This window comes from Psammomys obesus, unplaced genomic scaffold (genome assembly GCF_907164565.1).
Source record: "Psammomys obesus unplaced genomic scaffold, mPsaObe1.curated_primary_1811, whole genome shotgun sequence".
NCBI classification, from domain to species: Eukaryota; Metazoa; Chordata; class Mammalia; order Rodentia; family Muridae; genus Psammomys; species Psammomys obesus.
Window position 1 is genome coordinate 11,701,076 of NW_026596079.1, and position 21,529 is coordinate 11,722,604.

The window sequence follows — 21,529 nt, forward strand, 5'->3', positions numbered from 1 at the left end:
CCGGCCTAGGTAACTCTACACTTGAGCTTTGCTGCCTATAGCACATGCAACCTCTTTTTGGGGACTGCTACACTCCATGAAATCAGCTTTCCTCAGTAAACAGTCCATAGTCCAGGCTTCCTGGTATGATTATCATCCCACATATAAGATAGTCCCTGGCTTTAGAAGTTAAGGCTCCCTCACATGGATTAGCATTTTGACAAGACAGAACCTTCCACGGATTGGGTCTTGTCCTATTATTTTCTCAGCACAGAATATCAGGTTTCCCTTTAACGGTTCTATTCTCTTAGTAGGTAACGGTGGAATTGGAGAGTATTGTACCTTCTCCAGGCTGCATGGTGAAAGTGTGTCGGAATGTGTGGCCCTTTCCAAAGTGAAGGGAAGGCTCTTCCAGCCAGCAAATGTCAGCCAACACATCTCTCTGTGTTTGTGGATTGGTTTGGTGATCCACTGGTGTTAGGAGTTCTTCTTATAGCTTTATGGAATGGATCAATGACGATAACCTCAAAAAAATTATATGTGGAATCTTCACCAACCCAGTAAGAATTCAGGACTCTCAAAGCCCCACAGTGGTTTCCAGCTGGCTCCTTGGCAACAGGCTGAAGGCTTCTGGCATTTTTTTCCTGGTTAACACTATGGTGGACAGACTTTTTCTAAGCTGCACCCTTAGGAACTGTGTGTTTACAGCCACCACTTTGGACACGAATCCTGTAAATGACATAACCTTGGTTGGCCTTTTATCCCCTGCCAAGTGGAGTGGGGAGCCCTGTGCAGTGCAGAAAGCTGGTCTGGTGGCACTTGCGAGCAGCAGAGTCTCAGAAGAAGGTGCATCTCTTCAGACTGTTTCTTCCTCCACAGCTCCTGGAAATATTTGTATGTGCCCACCTTAGCTCACCTAGTGGCAGCTGCCAGAGGAAAGCTAGAAGCCTTCTATCTCAATTTTTGATAGAGTCATTGCTCCCTTCTGTAACCTCATGAGCTGGGCCTCTACTGTACTAATTTGTCTTGGTATCCTGTCCTCTAAACTCCTATCAGAATGGACCATTAAGCCCTGCTTTCAAAATTCTGGGGCTTTCCTATCCCAGTGATCCAAACTCTTTCGTATTACTTCAATCAAACTAGTTCCAAAGGCCCATAAAGCATATACTCCAGGTTATTATAGCTATAGACCCACTTCTTTAGAAACACTTTGCTGTTTTTGTTGTTTCTTCATTATGATCATAATACCCAACATAAGCAACTAAAGAAAGAATTTGTTTTGGCTCACAGTTTGAAGCACACCCTTCATATCAACATTATGTCAGCAGTATCACAAGGCAGCTAATCACACTGAGTTTTCATTTAGAGGGCGAGGACAGCAATGTTTGTGGTCAATAACTCTTTCCCTTTATGAAGTTTGGGTCTCCAGCCTAGAAATTAGGGCTGGCCACATTCAAGGGTGAGTCTTTTCACCTCAATTAATCCAATCTAGAAAATTGCTCAAACACATGCTCAGAGATTTGCCCTTTCTGTGATCCTGTCAACCTGATGATTATTAGGAAATATCATCATCCTCTCCAATGGATAAGAGAGATGTGGGCAGTCACATAAAAATGTTCCAGAAAGTGCCTCTCCTTAGAGATGAGAAAAGCATGAAAGGAACTCTTTTATCCCCCCACAGCCTGGAAGCAATCATGCCCACCATCTTCCATTAACTTACGCAATATGCAGCCAACCAGCATGCTCTGTGTCTCACTGTATCCTGGGGTCCCTCATATAACAGGATATAAGGAGATGATGCAGGAATTCAAAGCACCTATAGTCTGTTCTGAGTTTGTAATTCAGTCACTGAACTGCCTCATCTGTTTCTTTAACCAAGTGTTTCTTCTGTGCTGGCTCTGAACAACTGGATCCCTGTCCTATTTCTAACGTCAGAGATTCTCTCTTTGTCTTCTTTGTTAGACTTTGTTGTCTCTGGTTGATGCCAGGACTCCTGTAAAACCTTCTTGATGCTAATGTTCCTCCAACCAGAAACTGCCAAAGCTGGGCAATGCTGCTTTAAAGGGATTAAAGGCCCAAAGAATGATGATATTTATAGAACAAGAGCACTTCATGGTTTCCCTAGACCTCAGGCTCCTTGAAACCATCCTTTTGAAGAACCAAGTATGAGTAAATGGAAATGCCTTCTTCCTACCATTAGTGAAGCCTGAAATAGAATTCCACAAAATTTTTCATGGTGGTGGCAGACAGCAATACTAACCAGGCAGGCCAACCCTCTCAATGCAGAGGAATTCTTGAGATTTGGGACACTAAGGAAAATGAAACATATCATAGTATAATAAAGTAATTATGGCATTTATTTATATATTTTCCTCACACACACATTTAATAAACACTTACTGAACACCTTACAGACTATGTCTTTTAATAACCATGATGAAAGCAACAAAGTAATAAGACACACAAAAACTCTGCTGCCATGGAGTCCTTAGCCTTTTAAAGGAAGACAGACTATATACACAAATGTGAATAAAATATGGAAGATAAAGGTGGATATTAGTAAAATGTGATGTAAGAACTGCCATTGATGTAACAATCACAGGTTTGTAAATAAGACATTTTGGAACAGCATGGATTAGTTTTAAGTCAGGCAGTCAGGCAAGTACTTGATGACATCAAAGAGGTGATGCTCTGAGGAGGTTTGAGTAAGAAATGTCCCTCATAGCCCTATGTATTTGAACACACGGTTCCAAGTTGTTGCCACAGTTTGAGAAAATTGTGGAACTTTTAGGAGGTTGAGACTTGCTAGGGGAAGTATGGCACTGGGGGGTGGGGTTTAAAGCTATGTGCCTCGCCCCACTTGCTATTCTCTCTGCTTCCCGTGTGTGGCTAAGATGTGATGTCTCCCTGCTTCAACTGCTTGCTACCATGTCATCCCCACCAATATGCACTCTCTCTTTCTCAACGTATGACAAAATAAGTCCTTATATAAAAAGTTGCTTTTGGTCATGGTATTCGATAACAGAAACTGAACAGTAGCTAACATGCTCTTCCGTTTTCAGGGAGCAGAGTTCTAGTGCAAAGAGTGCACCAGTAGTAGCGGTGTACAAATGCAAAGAGGCTGTAAGTGTTCTCAGTGTGTTTAAGGCATAGGAAGCTCAAGCATCTAAACAGATGTAAAAGAAAACTGAGTCCTGTGACTTCAGGTCACATGTGTCTTCGGTATCAATTACGCATTACATCTATTCATTAGCAAGTATATAAGAATCACACCTCAGTACTATAAAATGTTTCCTTCCCTCAAGTTCAACCCATATTTTGTCTATGAAGAAAGAGAGAAACACAGATGAGCCATGGCTCAGAGAAATTGCATCTGAAAGGAGAGATGGCTCAGTCAGATTCCTTGAGCAAAGACTGAAATGTCCAGAGTCCTAAAGGATAGGACTCAATGACCTGAAGGCCCCTGTGCTCCCATCAAGAGGACCATGAGAACAATGTAAAAATGAACTTCAATTGTACTCTGCATCTTTTGAGGATGAAGTAAGAGATGGGTTACTATACACTCCCTCACTTTGCAGGTGTGTGTCTTGTGCAGGTCACTTTTCTTCTTAGGAACTTAGGTGCCAGGCCATTAAAGCAAGTATTATTCAAAAAAGATTTCCCAGGTCTCCTCAAGTTCTGGGTTTCTAGACTTTTCATCTTTATCACCTAGGTCAGATAGAGGAGGAAGAAGACTAAGAAGACATCAGATATTTGGGGGACCAGCCTCCGGTGTTCTGTAATTTCTCAGAACTAGATACATAGAATCCAAGCCTTGAAAAGAAATTAAAATCTAGTTCTCCCCCAGTAGCAACTCCTGCCTTAGGGAACCTCAGAAAATTAAAAACCCATGTGTGTTCCCATTGGATTTATTTTTAATTCCTTAATGCAAATATCTGAAAAGAGAGGCTTAAGGCAAATACTGGTAAAATTGAGAAATTTAGCAACAACCTATAAATCAAAAGCCCTCTCTCAGCAGGACATAGAAAAGACAATGTGTTGATGTGAGACAGGTAGGTGGTAGGCAGAATAGCTTGTGGATACACACATGTACATATAGATACGCACACGTGTGTGCACACACAGGCATATGTTATCATCCAGATCCACAGTTAAAGAAGCTAATCATTGCTATATATACTTCTATTACTGCAATACCACCCTGGTAAACAGGAATTGTTATGCCAAAGCTGTACACATTCTATCCATGCATACACACCTTTTGAGGCTGGACTTATACATCTCATAAGACATGCCTGTATGTCGTATGAACACACACATACCTGTTCCCGTTCCTTTCTTTAGTTACGACACTTTTAAATAGATTGGAGTCTGTCAACTGAGAGAACATAACTACAGCATAGAGCCTCTGGGTAACTATAATAAAAAAGCATACTTGTTTAAGGAATGTACTGAGGGCTAAATAAATGGTTTGTGTAAAACTTGTATGAATATGCAAAAGTTAAATACATTCATGCAAGAGGCTAGCACATAGTAGGGTCTAAATGGATACTAGTTCTCCTAAAGTAGTCATTCAATCATCTTTTCTAGTTTCAAACTAATTTGTTCTGGTAAGTATTAGTAAATTGTGTCTGAATCCAGGGAAATGTCAGCAGCATCCATGTCGTATTAGAAGGCACAAGATAATGATAATGTGACAGATGAAGGAAGCCAACTGCAGATTATTAGTGGAATGCTTCTCAGTACTTAAGGCACTGTGTCAGGGAGGCCTCTAGGACTAGTTCCAAGGTCACAATAACGACAGAGGAGAGGCAGATGGGAGCCTTTCCCTCATGTGGGGGTGGAGAGGAAAGACAGCACTGCTATGGAAGACATTGTGATTGACAAATACCAAGATATGCTAATAAACACCCTGGTCACGCATTCACCTGGACTTATATCACATCTATTCAATTTGTTCTGAAAAATTAGTTCAACTGTTGACCATCAAGAGTCTGGGAGAATGAAATTTTCATTTTATTGTGTTTCCTTGCCCAGACCTCTTTGACTTGACTTCAGAAAGACAAACGGAGGGAAATGAATGTATGTAATGATTGGCAGACATGGTACTTGTACTCCACGGGACCACAGGATCTTGATTTGCCATGTGTACACTGAAGACCCATGATAGAGGGATGGGAGGGAATCAGAAACAAAGGAAGAGTAGCATTCATTGCTCTCCGTGCAGAAGTGAGTCTATGATTATATCTGCCAGAGGGGGCAGAGGGCTTATGTTGTCATTTCAGACACTGCTTTATCTTGACTGTGGCAGAATTATCTATGACAGCACAAAAATCAGGACATCTCTCCAGGCAGCTGAGAAGGAGGAGCTTCTAATTGCTCTGTGTCTCCAAAGTCACAACAACCATTTTAGCTTGAGAAAAGGAGATCATTAATCCACAAGACAGAAAAAAAAAAAAACAGCTTTCAAAATAATGAACAAAATGCACTACCAAACAATGACCTCATTGTGATGTGATGTACTCATAGCATGAAAAGACTCAATATTTTCCTCATAGAGATTTGAACAATCCATATTTATTTAAAGAAAATGTCAATCAAATTAGAAATCCAGGAGAGAAAGGCAAGAAATATGTAAGTACAATATCTTGGAGGCACAGAGAAGAGAGTCTAAAAATAACACTGCCTGTGTTCATTTCATTTATTTCTGTATCCCTTGTGCCAGGTGCCATGTCTAGATCTTTAATAAGTATTGGTGGAATGTATTCATTAATAAAGTCTTATTTTTCAATATATTTTGCTACCTAGAATGCTCTTCTTTTCCCTATGTTTTTTTTTTATCTTACCTGTACTTTATGGCATGTCATAAATCACACATGAAGTATCATTCCCTGGTAGAAATCATGTCTGGAAACCCAGAACAAAGTGTCTCTCCACCTTTCCCCTCAGCTCAGCCTCAGACTTATTGTAACTATCACAAATGAGTCATGTTTATTGACCTCTTATTTATTTCTGAGTGTTCTGGAGGTAGAAACCATATCTTATTCTCTCTTCAAATTATGCAGCATTATTTGCACACAGTAGGATCACAGTATACAGAAGCTGACACACTGTTCCAATAGACATTAAGCAGAAATTATCAGCCTTGATTAGTGACCATTGAAATACAGTATAAAGGGGAGAAAAAAGTTCAATGATAAATAAATTTTATAAAAAAAATAATCCACCCATTTATGTGTTTTTTGTCTTGCTGTATCTTTTCTTGACAACAGTGAGGATCCACACATTCCTTAAAAATTCTTTATCATCAGTCAGCCATGATTCTTTCAGTAAAGCTTTCTGCCACAAAATTACAAATTAAAGACCAAAAAAAAATGTGAAAGATGTTTTCTGCATTGTAGATGACTTTTGATTTTTTGTTTTTATATAATTGCTTTAAAAGGGTCTCTCTCTCTCTCTCTCTCTCTCTCTCTGTGTGTGTGTGTGTGTGTGTGTGTGTGTGTGTGTGTAGTCTCTTGAAGGACAGCAGTGTTCCTATCAGAATTGGTTGCAATGGAACTCCCTCTCCCAAAGGGAACTCTCTTTGTAGCCAAGTGGGTCCTCTTTTATGTCCCTCTGTTTCCTCCTAAATAAACATATGTTTTATAATTTGACATTCTGTTTACTCAACCAATTACATGATTCTTCTGTAAATCACATGAAAGGATCAAGTGATAAATGTTTTCAGTACTTTCTGTCTCAGAAGAGTTATTCATACATGTAGCCAACGCTGCCCTTCATTCAGAGAAAATTACCTCTAATACAATGTCAGCTCCTTTTATGGATCTAGACACAGACTGTGCATATTCTTTGACCCTGGGGCACTAAACTTCACATGCCTACACTCTACCTCAACAATTCCTTCTCATGCCCCATAAACATGTTACCCATGTGGAGCACCTGGATGCCAGAGATCTCACAGGTATACAGGCTGAGTGTGAATACCAGACTAATCTTGTATCAGAGTTGGGTCATTCTAGAAAATTATGTTATAACCAGTTCCCTGTAAAACTAAAATCATCAAAGTCCATTTATTACTGTGAGCCTCAAACTCCTCAGCTTGGTCCTAAAAGCCCTCTATGGCTCTTGGAGTTGTCAGCCCAGTCTAGCTTCAAAGATGCCCTTCAAGAGTGCTCTGTTGATTATAGACTTTCTCTTCACAAAGCCGACTTTGACCTTCCAGTTCCATTCTCAGACTCACCCTCCTGGACTACCTGATTTATTTCTCTAATTTTTGTCTGCATAGGGTCTTAAGAATAGCATTCGGAAGGCTAATTGGCATAATAAAACATTCCCTAAAGTCTGGATGCATTTGCTAGAAGTACTTTGACTCAATACTCAGTATTTCACAGACTAACCCAACATTGCTTTCACCCCTCACCTGGTTCTAAAACTCCAGAGCTAGGCACTGTATCTAAGGACACAGTTTTCATGGAAAATAAGTGCAAAATGTAGCCAAATTAAAGACACTGTGCTAGAATCATTTCTCAAGTCGAACAAAGGGTCAATAAGACAGTATATAGTAGGACAAAAAAAATAAAAATAAAACATGAAAGATATTTTTCAGATTTACTGTACCTTCTAGATGAAATCTAACTACAATACATAAAGTCCATATTCAAACCATAACAGGAAAGTATTAATGCCTAGACCCTAAATCTTGGACTATCTCTGGCTTCTTATTTGCTACAAAAACAGTATAGAAGAAATCCCTTCAATGTTTACCTCTATTGCTTGGGACAACTATTTATTATGTTTCCTTCATTCTCTTTTCTCCTTGGAGAGAAGGCTCCAAACTTCTATTTAATATCCAAAGGAAAGAGTGCCTTATTCAAATACATGAAAGAAAAGTAACATAAAAAGTGTCTTGCATGTCTTTTGCTTAAGATTTACTGTTTATATTAGCTTTTGTGGCCAATTGTTGTTGATAGAAATGATGCTGGCACAGAGTGCTTAATTTGGTTACTTTCTCATTGAAATTATTTAGGCCTCTGTCCTCATCTAAATTAAGCACCGAAGGAATGGAGAGAAAATAAACAGGGAAAATATTATGTAAGACAACATCCAGTGCCCATCCATGGAGGATGCTAAGCAATTCAAATCAAAATGTATGCTGGACGCCTGTCTGTTGTCACCTGTGTAATCGTGTCACATAAAAGTCCTATGACTCATCACTTTTTAAATCTTTGTATTGACACATCATCGTGAACTTTGAGAAGTTATGGGTGATGGTAAACCAGAGAAATATGTACTTTCCCCTACTCAATAATAAGGAGCATATTCAATAGCACCTTTATATGTTAAAGCGTCCTTATCCTACTTACATGAAGTATTCAGAAGCGAACGATTTGGTAAAAAGTTGTGGTCTTGGAGCTAGAGAAATGAATTAGTGGTTAAGGGTATTTGATGTGCTTTTACAAGACCCAGGACTGGTTCACAGCACTCATATGGTAGCTCACAACCATCTGCTATTCTGGTTCTCGGGAACTAAGCTTATTACTTTGACTTGTATGGGCACAAGACATACATGTGGTGTACATACATATAATCCAGGCAAAACATTCATACACATAAAATAAAATAAAATAAAATAAAATAAAATAAAATAAAATAAAATAAAATAAAATAAAATAAAATAAAATAAAATAAAAAGATAAGTAAATCTAAAGAATTTACTTTAAGCTGGGGACTACATAAAATAATCAAGTGTGGTCTAGATAAGGACATTGGGAGAAGAGGGTGACATCATTATGTGAAGACTGATTTTAGGTTTTAGAAGACTTAAAAGGGTAGAAAATCTTCACATCAGTTCAGACAGGAGAGTTCTCCTCTCAGTTCACCCTATGCCAACTGCTGTCCTATAATTTCTTTAATAAACAGTTGCCATGGTCAGCCCTCAGTCTAGATAGGACCTCATAATGAACATTTACAAAGCCTTTTACTACTTTATTCTAAGAATCCAAATTCAGGCATCTTCCTATGCCACCCTCCCTAGCATCCTACAGAGTAGTTCCTCATGTGTACCCTAATGTATATGATTCTTTAAGACCCAGACAACATGTCTCACATTCTACAAATTATCCCAAGGCGTTTATCTCTGATTACTTTCTTCTTCCTCTAAACTGTATTGCATGCTGTTTAATCCCCTATGAAAGCCCTCACCATCAAAATGCTTGTGTATGGAAATTGTTATATATATCTTCCTTTATAGACTGTCATTTCTCACAGACATGGAATTACTTTCTCATCTTGATATGCTCAAGGTTTCAAATTGAAGGTTTCAAATTGAAGTTCAAAGGTTTCCTTTGAACTGAGCAGATACTCAAGAAATGTTTTCCAGATTGCTGAATCTGATAATGTTAGATTCTTGCAAGAAATTTTTCAAAAGTTCTATATTAAGTGTTATGCTACTTCCAAATTAGAAATAAAAATTTCACACCTTATCTTATCGTAGATTTGAGGGGTTATTAATAGCCACTTCTCTCTACCCATGTTCTGAACTAGTTAAAACATTAAGCCACAAGTATTTTTTATTATTGATAAAAATTGAAATGAGAAAATAGCATGACATATACTAAGAAAAATTTTCCTAACTCTGAACACTGGCCTATGGTCTCCCTAGAGTAGATACTTTCTAAAAGCCAGAGCATAGTGCACTGGTTCTTGATTCTTATGGATAGGCAGGTTCCTAAGAACATAGAATTATTATACTCTTCCGTGTCCCATACTTATGCATCCTCTCTTGATTAAGGCTAAGAGAAGAGTGGTAAAAATGCCTTAAGTGTGACTTCAATGAAAAGTCCATCCAGTGAGAAATAACCATATAAGTGGAAACCCATTTTCAACACATGCTTCCCTTCTCTAGTCAGGAACTCAATCACTAGCCCTCATTGTATACTTTGTTTGATATTAGAACTTCAAATGCAGCTATGAATTATGCAGACACAACTCTAGCCTCCACAAGCCTCAAATTCTACAGTGGCGAGCGGAGACAAAGCACATGAATCTGAGTCTGAGGACACCTGGGGAGCCATAAAAGCCATCCACACTGAATGATCCTGTAATACCTCCTGAAGCAGTGGCAACTGGTCTAGGAGTTGTCTACACAGTTCATCTTTCTTCCTCTGTCCCCCACCTCAAACAAACTCAGTTCTTTTTATACAAGAGACACCTAGAACAACAATTCTTAAAGTTCTTTCTTGGGCCAATAATAATAACGTCCACAACAGAAAACTTTCTAGAAATGTAGGTCTTCAACTTCACTTCAGGCTTGAGACCAAAGAAAGTGTAACAAGTCTTTCACAGCCTGGTTGGGATGAACTCTAACTATTGGCAAATAGAGATTAAGTATGTAGAAGTATACATTTAAGTTAGATGAGAAGTCCCAGTTCTACCATTGCAGCCCATAAAAAGACCCTGGCCTATGAGGAGGCAGGAAACCAGCACCCTCATGTCACTTCTACAGGAAGGTCAGCCTTTCCTCAATCTCTACTGAACTTCACTTATGAATCCATAAAATGGAAGGACTGGAATTTATCCAGCCTTTTCAAGTTAGCGGCCAAGCTTATTTATGTGTTTCTCACATTATATGCCACTGTTCTAAAAATTGTGTGGTCCAGCAGCCAACATCTGAAAATAGACTGTGGGTTCTTGGAAACCGGTATCATATGCACATGGGAGGTAGAACAGCAAACATAGAAATTTATATATGCAATACCTTTTTAAGTTTTCTGTAATTTGGTTCAGTCTAAAGAAGATAGAACCCCTTAGACATGGACACACAAAAAAAATGTGTACTGATTGAGAAACAAGTGTCTTGTGATGCAAAACCTCTAAGCAAAACGCTAAAATTATGAGCGGGGAGTAATTTATTATATCACTAAAATTCTACAGGGTATATATTATTGAAATTGGATACATGTTTTGGCGGAGCCCTTGTCCTTAGCATTTACTCCCTAATGCCACCTATTTAGGTACCTGTCATATGTAATCCTCTTGTTCATTGACAAAGGCAGAACAGCACCACTAATCAGAAGTCGTCGCTTGGGCCATTCTAATACCCAAGTAGAAAACTGTTGGTTCTGTGACAGCCTGGGACAAGTGCATCTATGAGGCTGACTTCTACTTCCTGGACTCATTCACCTTCTGAAGAGTCCTGCAGTCAACCACCTCAAGGCCGGAGCCTTTATTATCACTCCGCTCAATCCAGGGAGGTGGGAAAACATTTCATTGGAACTAATCTAGGTCTAACTAAACACTATCATTTCTGTTTAAGTATTCTTCCTTCAGTCAAAGATACCATTCTGTGTAAAGGTCTAGAAAGAAGAAAGACAGTTATACATTCTGTGCTTAATACTTTTTTCTCCATTTACTTATTTATTTAATCACTTTAAATCCCACTCCCAGCCCCTCCCTCCTCTTCCCCCAGTCCCACCCTCACAACCCCCTTCTTTCACTGCCCCATCTTCTTTCTACAGAGAAGGGGAGGCCCCAGTCGGTACCAATCCACCCTGGCATCTCAAGTCACAGCAGGACTAAGCACATCCTTCCCCAATGGGGAGTGACAAGGCAGCTGAGCTAGAGGAAAGTGACCCAGCAGCATGTAACAGAGTCAGAGACAGTCCCTACTCTTATTGTTCGGAAACCCTAGGAGGCCTAGATTCAGTCCATGTATGTTCTTTGGTTGGTGGTTCCATCTCTGTGAGCCCACACAGGCTCAAGTTAGATTACCCTGTAGGTCTTCTTGTGGTGTCGTTGACCCCTCTGACTCCCTCCATCCTTCCTCCTACTCTTTCATAACATTCCCCAAGCTCAGCCCTTTGCTTGGCCTTGGGTCTCTGCATCTGTCTCCACCAGCTGCCGGATGATGCATCTCAGATGACAGATATGCTAGACTTCTGTCTGCAAGCGTAGCAAAACATCATTAATAGTGAAATTTTCAAGCAAATGGTAGAAAATCACTATGATAAGTGAAATTAGCCATACACATAGACATTTTATGAGGAGTCTAAACTTAAATGTTCATACATATATACATATACACATACATATTTGAATGTGTATGTAGTTATGAAAGTGGAATAGGTTCCATGAAAGGAGAGGGAGAAATCCCCAAGGAGGAAGAGAGAGGAGAAGAAAGAGGATAACATAACACATGACTTTATTTTTCTTTACACACATAAAATTTTATTACGTATATGTACCATATTCAATTTGTCCAGTTATCTGTTAGTGGATATCCAGTGGATTCCATTTCCTAGCTGTTGTGAATACTGCAGCAGTGAACATATATTTGCAAGTATATCATGGCATGATGTCTTGGAGTCTACCAGGTATATACTTGTGAGTGGTGTGGCTAGGTAGGTCACATAATCTATGGTTAGTTGTTTTCGTTGTTGTTGTTTTTTAGGAACCACTACACTTACATTCACAGTTAGTGAATGTACAGTGAACCTGTTTACAATTCCACCAGCAGGATGTAAGGGTTTTTCATCCCTACAATTTTTTATATTTTTTAATAGTTCTTTGAACATTTTGTACAATGCATTTTGGTCATAGTAATCATCTCATTCAACTTCTTCCAGAAGCAACCCGGTTCCATGCCCAACTAAGTTCATATCTTCATTAAAAAACAAAAACAAAACAACAGAAATGAATCAAGTAACCTTTGTGCTACCTATTCATTCTTGGGTGTGTGACCATCCACTGGACCGTGGTCTGACCTACTGGGGCAACACTCTTGCACAAAAGTAATTGTCCCCTTCCTCGCAGCTGTCAACCATCAATAGCTTCTTATCTAGGGTAGGACTTTGTCCAACTCCTCTGAGTACCCTGGGATGTTGTGAAGCTGAAGCTTGTGTAGGTCTTGTGTGAGTTGTCACGGCCACTTTGAATTTTCATGTGCAACAACCCCGTGGTATCCGGAAGGCTGTCTTCTTCTAGTCCCCCGCTACCTCTGTCTCTTACAATTGTTCATCCTATATCTTCCAGGATGATCTCTGAGTCTTGGGAAAGGAGGTCTGATATGGATATGCTCTGAATTTGTAGTCCTTTGTTTTCTTGATGACAACTATTCTGACTGTGGTAACAGAAGCAAGAAGCATTCTTTTATTTGCAATTCTCTGAAAAGCTAAGGATGTTAAGCATTTTTCAAGTATTTGTTTGTCATTTCTCTTCGTTCTTTTGAGAACTACCAGTTTGGGTCAATGGCTTATTTATTGTTTGAATGACTTGATACTTAAAGTCTGCTGTTAATAATGTATTCTAGATAGTAGTACCCTATCTGAAGTTTAATATGGCAAAGACTTTTTTCCCATTCTGTATTCTATCTCTACATTTGAGTGATTAATTTCTACCTATTCAGGAGAAATTTCATTTCATTTACTACCATTTTTCAATTACCGAGGTTAATTTTTTGTGCTGTCAGAGCCCCTTTTAGAAAGGACCATTTGTAGAGGTATTTTATGTATATATTTTCTTCTGACAGTTTCCAAGTCTCAGGTCTTATACTCAAGTTTCTTATCCATTTGTTCAGAGTGAGATATACAGACCTACTTTTGTTCTACACGTACATAGCAAGTTATCATAGAATCATGTGATTTTTGTGTAGTAACATTAATTACAGGTTCATATTTTAGAACATTGCTGAACAGAAGAAAAGGAAGCATGAGAATAGGTAAGCTCCTAGGAGATGGCTGAATTTGCACTCATGAGAAATGAAGGCAGTGGTAAGTGTAAGCGAATCTATAAGACCCCACAGAGAAAGTTTGCAGAAATAAGTTAGATGGTTGATGAAGAAATATGTACAGATGTTTTTAACCAGGTGATTAAGCATGGTAAGGGGAGGATGGTAGTGTCACAAAATGAAATGGAAAACACATAATGAAAAATAGTCTCACACTTACTTTCCAACAACTCCAGTGTTCTTTCTCCTTAGGTATCATGTTCAATAGAAATTCAAGATCTCTTAAACTAGACCTCTGTAACCTGATGCATGGATAAGACTCCTTACATGCTTCCATAAATAACCCAGAGTTATTTATGGAAGCACAGTTTTCCCTAACATATTACAGAGAATATCTTTGTGTCTAGAAAGATGTTTTTTTTCTTAATTTCTTTTTATTTTAACATAATTTTCAATTTATATAAAAGTCGTAAAGCACGAAGTAATTTGTATATGATGCATAGGATTCTCTGAATGCTGTTTGCTTTCTTCTTCTCTCCCTCCTTACTACCATAAGAACTATAAAGTTAGACCCTGAAGTGCAGGCTTACCTTCTGCAGTGTTGTTAAAGTGAGGCAGATTTATCTCTTTGTCATATAATCACCTCTGTGTGATCACAAGGGGAAGTATCCAACTGAAAAACTTAGATGCAAAAGAATTCTCAAAATCTTAGATCTCCTTTTTGAAAAATGTAATATTCCAAACCATTTCAGACATACATGCTAGAGCTCACGATTCACTTAGCACTGACACTTCCTTTGCCTCCCTGAATCTGCTTCCTGTGAAAATATAAAAGCTGATTACCAAGGCACCCAGGTGCTATGGAGATTGGAAATATAAATGGGGTTAGAGTGATAGACAAGTAGTGATATAAAGCCAAAAAGAGAAACACAAAATGACAATGGCTAGAAGCAGGAGTATCAGCTGAATGTCAGTTTGGTTCACAAACTTTTTATATTGGCTGCTTTTCTCATCGCTGTGGCCAAATACCTGATGATAACCAAGCTAAGACAGGAAGCAGAGAGCAGACAAAGTGTGACCAGGCTACAACACCTCACGAGAACTCCTGGTGACCCACTTCCTCCTGCAGGAAGGTTTCACAGCCTTTCAGAACAGCACCGCCAGGTGTGGACCACGTGCTCCGACAAATGAGTTTATGTGGGACATTTCATAATCAAAGTACAACACTTACCTGCCAAAAAGACCAGTCCTGCTGTGCAGAGGTAAAAATGAGCCCGGGTGAAAGGAATAGAGGAGAGTCAAGAGATTTAATTCAGTGAAATTCCTTCCTGTAAAGAAAGACATCATTTAGAAAGAAGCCTTTTCCCTAGCATTTTTAAAATGAGTTATTTAAATATAATTTCATACATGAATACTGTATTTAACTAATTTCCATACCTTCCTCTAGCCACTCCAAACCCACCCACACCTCCCACTTTTCTCTCAAATTTATAACCTCTTTTTCTTTAATTATTAGTTTTACACACAGACACATACACAAATGCACATACACAGAGCTACCTAGTCCATTTAGTATTGCTCCTATGTATATGTGCTTGAGGTAACTACTTGAGATTAGATAACCTATCAGCTATTTCATCCTCAAAGAAAACGGAGTCTCACTGTCTCAGCATCCTGTAGTACCTTTCTCCAATTTAGTTCAGCATGTCAGAGGGAATTTTCTTTGTTCAGGTCATTTTCGAACAACCATACTGTTGAGATTTCACAGATGTTATGTCCCTGTCATATGTAGAAGACACTGGCTCACAGCAGATATTCTAGTCTTCTGACTCTTATAATCCTTCCATCCCACCATCTTCCTGTTCTCTGAGCCTTGGGAATAGATGTCATATTATAGATGTATCTGTTGGGGCTGGGCACACCACAGTAATATGCTCTACATTTTGAAAAGCCGCAGATCTCTGTAATAGTCACTATCTTTTTAACGAAGGGTGAGAGCTATGTTCGTCTGTGAGTATAAAGATGGTATTTAGAATGCAGTTACGAAGTAAACTGGTTTGGGAAAGCTTTAGTAGTAGGTTTTTCTCTAACGTCTATGACCTCTCCTATCACTCACAAACTCTCTGGAGTTGTGAATACCATGCAAAACCTTTACAAGATTGAACCTGACAGTATTTAACCATGAATGTTGGGAAACGGCAATTAGGTATCATCCATCCCCATTGAACTAATAGCAGTTGATGATTGCCGAGAAAAGCATTTTCATTTTTCTTAATATTGTAGCCACTGATAAGTTGCCCATGTCCCAATGACCTTGCACTCACGCTCATGAAAGCAACCCTAATTTAATTCAGTAGCTCACAGACATCAAAATAAAAGACATGGCAGTCTGGGGGATCTTCTTTGGAAAAAAAATAAATAAAACTTCAAAAGAATTTGAGAAGAGGATTAGAGAAGGTAGATAGCATCCAAACAAATATAACTCATTATATACATGTATGACACTTTAATAAAGCAGTGGTTCTCAACCTTCCTAATGCTGTGAGCATTTAATACAATTTCTCTTGTTGTGGTGACCTGCAACCATAAAATAACTTTAATTTTGCTATTGCTATAAATCATAACGTAAATATCAGATTTGAAATATCATATATCAGATAACTGATATATGACCCCTAAAGAGATTGTGACGCACAGGTTGAGAACCTATGCTTTAAAAGAATTTAAAAATTAAATAAAAATAATGAAACATTGCTATAAAATAATTTTTAATATTTTTTATTTTTATTAATTACAATTTATTCACTTTGTATCCCACCTGTAGCTCCCTCCCTCTTTCCCTCCCAATCCCACCCTCCCTCTCACTTCCTCACATGTGCCCCTCCCCCAATCTACTGATAGGGGAGGTCCTCCTCCCTTTTCATCTGATCCTTGTCTCTCAGGTCTCATCAGGACAGGCTTCATTGTCTTCCTCTGTGACCTGGCAAGACTACCCTCTCACACACTCAGGGGAAGTTGATCAAAGAGCAGGCCACTGAGTTCTTGTCAGAGACAGTCTCTGTTCCCATTATTAGGGAACCCCCTTGGACACTGAGCTGCTAAATCATTTTTAAAAAATCAGAAAAGTCACACATGTCATACTGTAATGCCACTGCTGATGGTGGCGGTGGTGGCGATGATGCTGGCTCTGTTGCTGCTGCTGCTGCTGCTACTGCTGCTGCTGCTGTTGCTGCTGCTGCTGCTGCCACAACTTCAGATCCAATGTCCCAAAGAATAAGTTTCATGTGTGAATCCCTCAAGTTTTCTTACTGTCACTTTCCCTTTAAATTACTCTTGTCTGGGTTATGCTTTCAGATGCATTCTAGTTAGCAGTGTGAAACTGTGCTTCCAACATTTCTTCTCCCTCTCATGCTCTGCTGAATCTCACAGGAACAATCACCTGAGCCTCTGACTATTTAAAATGCTGCTTTGCTTAGGCCTTTTCCTTTCCTAGCAGTTGAGATTTGTTTACTATAATTGAATGCCTTCTCTTCCTTTCCTTTTTTGCATTTGAGTTTTTTTTTTTCTTTTCTGCTTAGGCTTTATGCCTAAGATATTTGTTTGTCCAACAGTAGCCTCTAAATTATATCTCATGAGTTCCAAAAAAGTGAGATGTGGAATTAATAATGTATTAGCCTGCTAAAAGTCTCTATCTTCCAATAAGTTTTGTCTATTATAATTTTTAAGTTGAAATATCCCATTCAGGAGATAATCTACCACTATTTCACATTGAATCTAGGAAAGTCATAATTATTAATTGTTACTATTATTATGCCTGCTTTCTTTACAATATATGTGAAATGTAGAAGTCTAAGATTATTCCCAAGATATTTAACACTGATCTCTAAGACAGAAAATATGGTATCACATGGGTGATTTATTATCTCAAATGACTGAAGATATATTTGAAGTTGCACATCAATTGACATTGAGTTAATCAAAGGAAGAATTGCTGTATCAGCATATAAGTCATCTTCTTGCTAAAATGCCATATCTTGATAGAGGCCTAGAACCCTGAATACAGAAATGGTCCCCCTGAAATTGATGCACACATTCTTGTGAGCATGTTCATTTGAACAATCTTAGGGATAATTTGTATGTTTTGCCTGGGATTCAGGAGACACTTTCAAGTGGAGTCTTCATGTTCACCTCAATAATCCAGCATTTTGGAAGATTTGCTGACCTATTTGTAAAAACCTTTCCACCCTCCTCTCTAGTATATATATATATATACACTTGCCACATTTTCTAATTTAGCGACAAGTAGTATGATTTCATGTGTAGTGTCCTCTGTTGTGGAGAGGTGCAACCACATTTTCCTTCCAAATATGCCTGTAACATTTTCTTACCACCCTCTTTTCAGTTTCTGCCTGCTTGATTATTTTTCTATGATGCCAGTATTTCTTCTGAGAAGAGCTGCTCCTGTTTCTGTGTCTGCAATGTTTTATTGTGCATTACAGTCTTTCTTAAACTGTTGCTGTACAGACACAGGGCTGGAACCTGGTGGTTATTATGGCTTCAGTCTACAATATCCCCCAAAGGCACATGTTTCATCCCTCAGAAGTTGGGAGGCCTGTACAAAATGGACTGGACAGCAGAAGTTGGTCATTAGGGTTGGATCCTTGAATTACCTGCTCTTAATTCCTGCCTGGTTGGCATCGTTGAATACATTCAACTCATCCTCCCACTTTCATACCCAAAGATTTGCACAATGCCATGCCTTCTGCACTGTGATGGGTCGAAATATCTCTGAAACTCTGAGCCAAATAAACACCTTTCTCAAGTTGTTTCTGTCATTGTAGTCACAGTGACACAAAGAGAAGGAAAACACTAATGAAGATTTCATAGTGCTTCATTGAAATCCTAAGTGATTTACACATGCTAAATATCCCAGGTCTTGCTAACCATCTTATTAGCCTCTTGCTTTTTAATAATTCTCTCTAAAATAAAACATACTTATTTTACACAGTGTACACATCCCTTTATTCTTCCTGTATACTGATGAGAATCTACCACAAATTTGTAGGAAGAGACAAAAACTAAGTTATATTTAAAACCCTCAAAATGAACATCAGTGGATTCACAGTTTTGTCTCACACCAGCACCTGGTCTTGATGGGTAAGGGGTCCTTCCTCTGACACATGCTTCCTGCTCACTGTCAACTGCCAGACCAATTAGGTAAGTGGTCCTCAGACCTCCTTCCTCTGGACCATATGTCTCCCTTCTCCTATCTCAGTAGTATTCAGCACATACAAGATATGGGTTTCTGGACACTCTGCCTTCAGATCCTACTTCCCCTTCAACATCAATTTCAGAGAGAAAAGAGGCCATCTTGCTCAGCTCTAACATGCCAGGAACACCAGTCACAAACAGATATGATCTGGTTTTCTGCCTCTTGCCTTTGGACACACTTTTACCACTCAGCATACTCTTCCCACTCAGATAAGCCACAAGCAACTTTTCTCATATGCACCCATCTGATGAAGCCAAAGGAGCCCAAACTCTACACCTTCCCACAGGAAACAGCTCTGCCCTGGACACTCCTGACCAGGGAAGGGAGAGGATATGATCCACCCACACTTGTAGCGTACACACAAAGTTCTACATATATCTCAGTTTGTGAAGTTAGAGGTTACAGGATCTCCAGCTTCAACCATGCACTCCCACACTTTACAGACCTCATTTCTAAAGAGCAGGGGATACATAAAATCATCTCCTCCCCCGGTCAATCCTGCACCGGGGTACTGTTTATGGTTTGTGAGACCTTGCCCCAACCCAGAACCAAGATCACCTTCAAGTACTCCATTCAATTAAACAAGTCTTTCCACAATCAAGTTGAAGCTCCTCTGAACCTAGCCAAGATCCACCAAGCAAGAAAACAAAGCATGGACAAAAAGCACTCACTCAATTTGAGTGAGACAGAAGTCTTTAAAAAGCTAATTCCCTCCCTTGTCAATGGACTGGGGGAGGGGCCTTGGTGGAGAAGAGGGAGGGAGGGTGGGAATGGAAAGAGAAGAGGGTGGGAGCTACAGGTGGGATACAAAGGGAATAAACTGTAATTAACAAAAAAAAAGAAAAAAGCTTATTCCACATAATCATAAAAGCACTAGTGACAAACCAAGACAAAATGTCTCCTTCACAAATTAACAAACCCATATTAATGGCTACTAAAAACAATGACTTAGATGAAATTCCAGACAAAGAATTCAAAATAATGATTACACATGTGTTCGAATATTTCAGAAAGGGCACAAATAAATACATGGATGAATTAAAAAGAGAATATGAATAATCTTCTGAATGAATTCCCAAAAAACACAAACTGAATGAAATAAGGAAGTCAATTCATGGGATAGAAATAAAATTCAGCAAAGAGAAAGACTGAAGTAAAACCAAACTGAAAAAAGATCAGAGATGAAAATTCAGTAAGCTAAAGGAGAGGCTTGGCAGAAAGCCTTACCAACAGAACAGGCCATATGGAGGATAGAAAACCAGGGCTTGAGTATAACGTAGAGAAATTAGATCATCCAGCTATAGTCTATTTAAGTTTTTAAAAATATGTGAAGGGAACAAATGTAGTCTGTGGGACAGCCTTAAAAGACACAGTTTACAAGGATGAGCAAAGGTACTTGAAAAACCAGGAGAGAAGAAGGAGTTTCTGTTCTGATATCTGAAAAAATAGACTTCAAACCATCCAACAGTGAAGGCAATGAAGTCACTTCCTACTGATTATGAGAAGAATACATCAAGCCATTCTAAACAATAATGCACCAAATGCAGGTGTACCCTGTTTCATAAAACAAAGAGTACTAGGTATAAAGTCACAAATTAATACCAACACATTAATAAAACTCACCAATAGACAGGACAATCTGGGCTACAAAAAAATATATATTGACTAGAGAAACATCTGAGCTAAGTGACACCAAGCAAATGTAAAAGCAAATACCAAGAGACATCTGCAATACTTTCAAATACTACAGAAAAAAAAAATCTGCCCAGAATTCTATGGGACATGCTCTAAAACTGACCACATACCTTAGACACAGAAATAGTCTCAACAAATCTAAGGGCATTAAAATAACTTTTTGTATTCTCTCTGACCACAATGGTATAAATCTAGGAGTTAACAGTGAGAGAAATCATAGGAAATACACAAGCTCGTGGCAATGAAACAACATTGTTATTAAACAATTACTGGGTTGTACTATTTCTTCTAAAGTTCAGAGAACAATGGTGAATAGAACGGAAAGAATGTGCTAGCTGTGAAGGTCAGGAAAGGTCTCTAGGCATTGGCAAAGCTGCTGCAAATATGTTCTCTCTTAGCAACCATAGTTGCTTGCACTAGGCCTGTACAAGACTTGATCTGTCAAGAGCCAATCATCCAAGGGCCCATAAGGCTACCTATTCCTACTAACCTATTGGCAACTGATGAAGGAGGGACAGTCATTGTCTTGGTTGTGTATCAAACAGTGAGCCCACCAGATAAGAATGGATAGTTCCAAACCCTTGGCCACACAAAGGCTCCTTGTTAAAATCAGTGGGTCACAAAACAAACAAGAAGGCATGAATGTGGGAAATGGACCAGTAGAGGGCAAGGAGGATGACAGAGGTAGGAGAGAGACAAGAGAGGGCAGGAGCTGTGAAAGCAAATGGAATGTGTGTGCTATATTCCTTTGTGAAGTGTATGTTCCTTAGGCTATATAAAAATTGATGTCTTTTGTATTTAAAAAAGCAAAATAAACAAATGAAAGTAGACATAGTGTTACTCATTAGCTTATTGTTGTA

The 21,529-nt window shown here is 38.8% G+C and overlaps 1 pseudogene; it reads right to left on the reverse strand.

Moving 5' to 3' along the window:
• Positions 1–278: 278 nt before the first annotated feature.
• The window catches only part of LOC129690816 (60S ribosomal protein L15-like), a 29,538-nt pseudogene continuing 8,287 nt past the window's right edge, over positions 279–21,529 (reverse strand).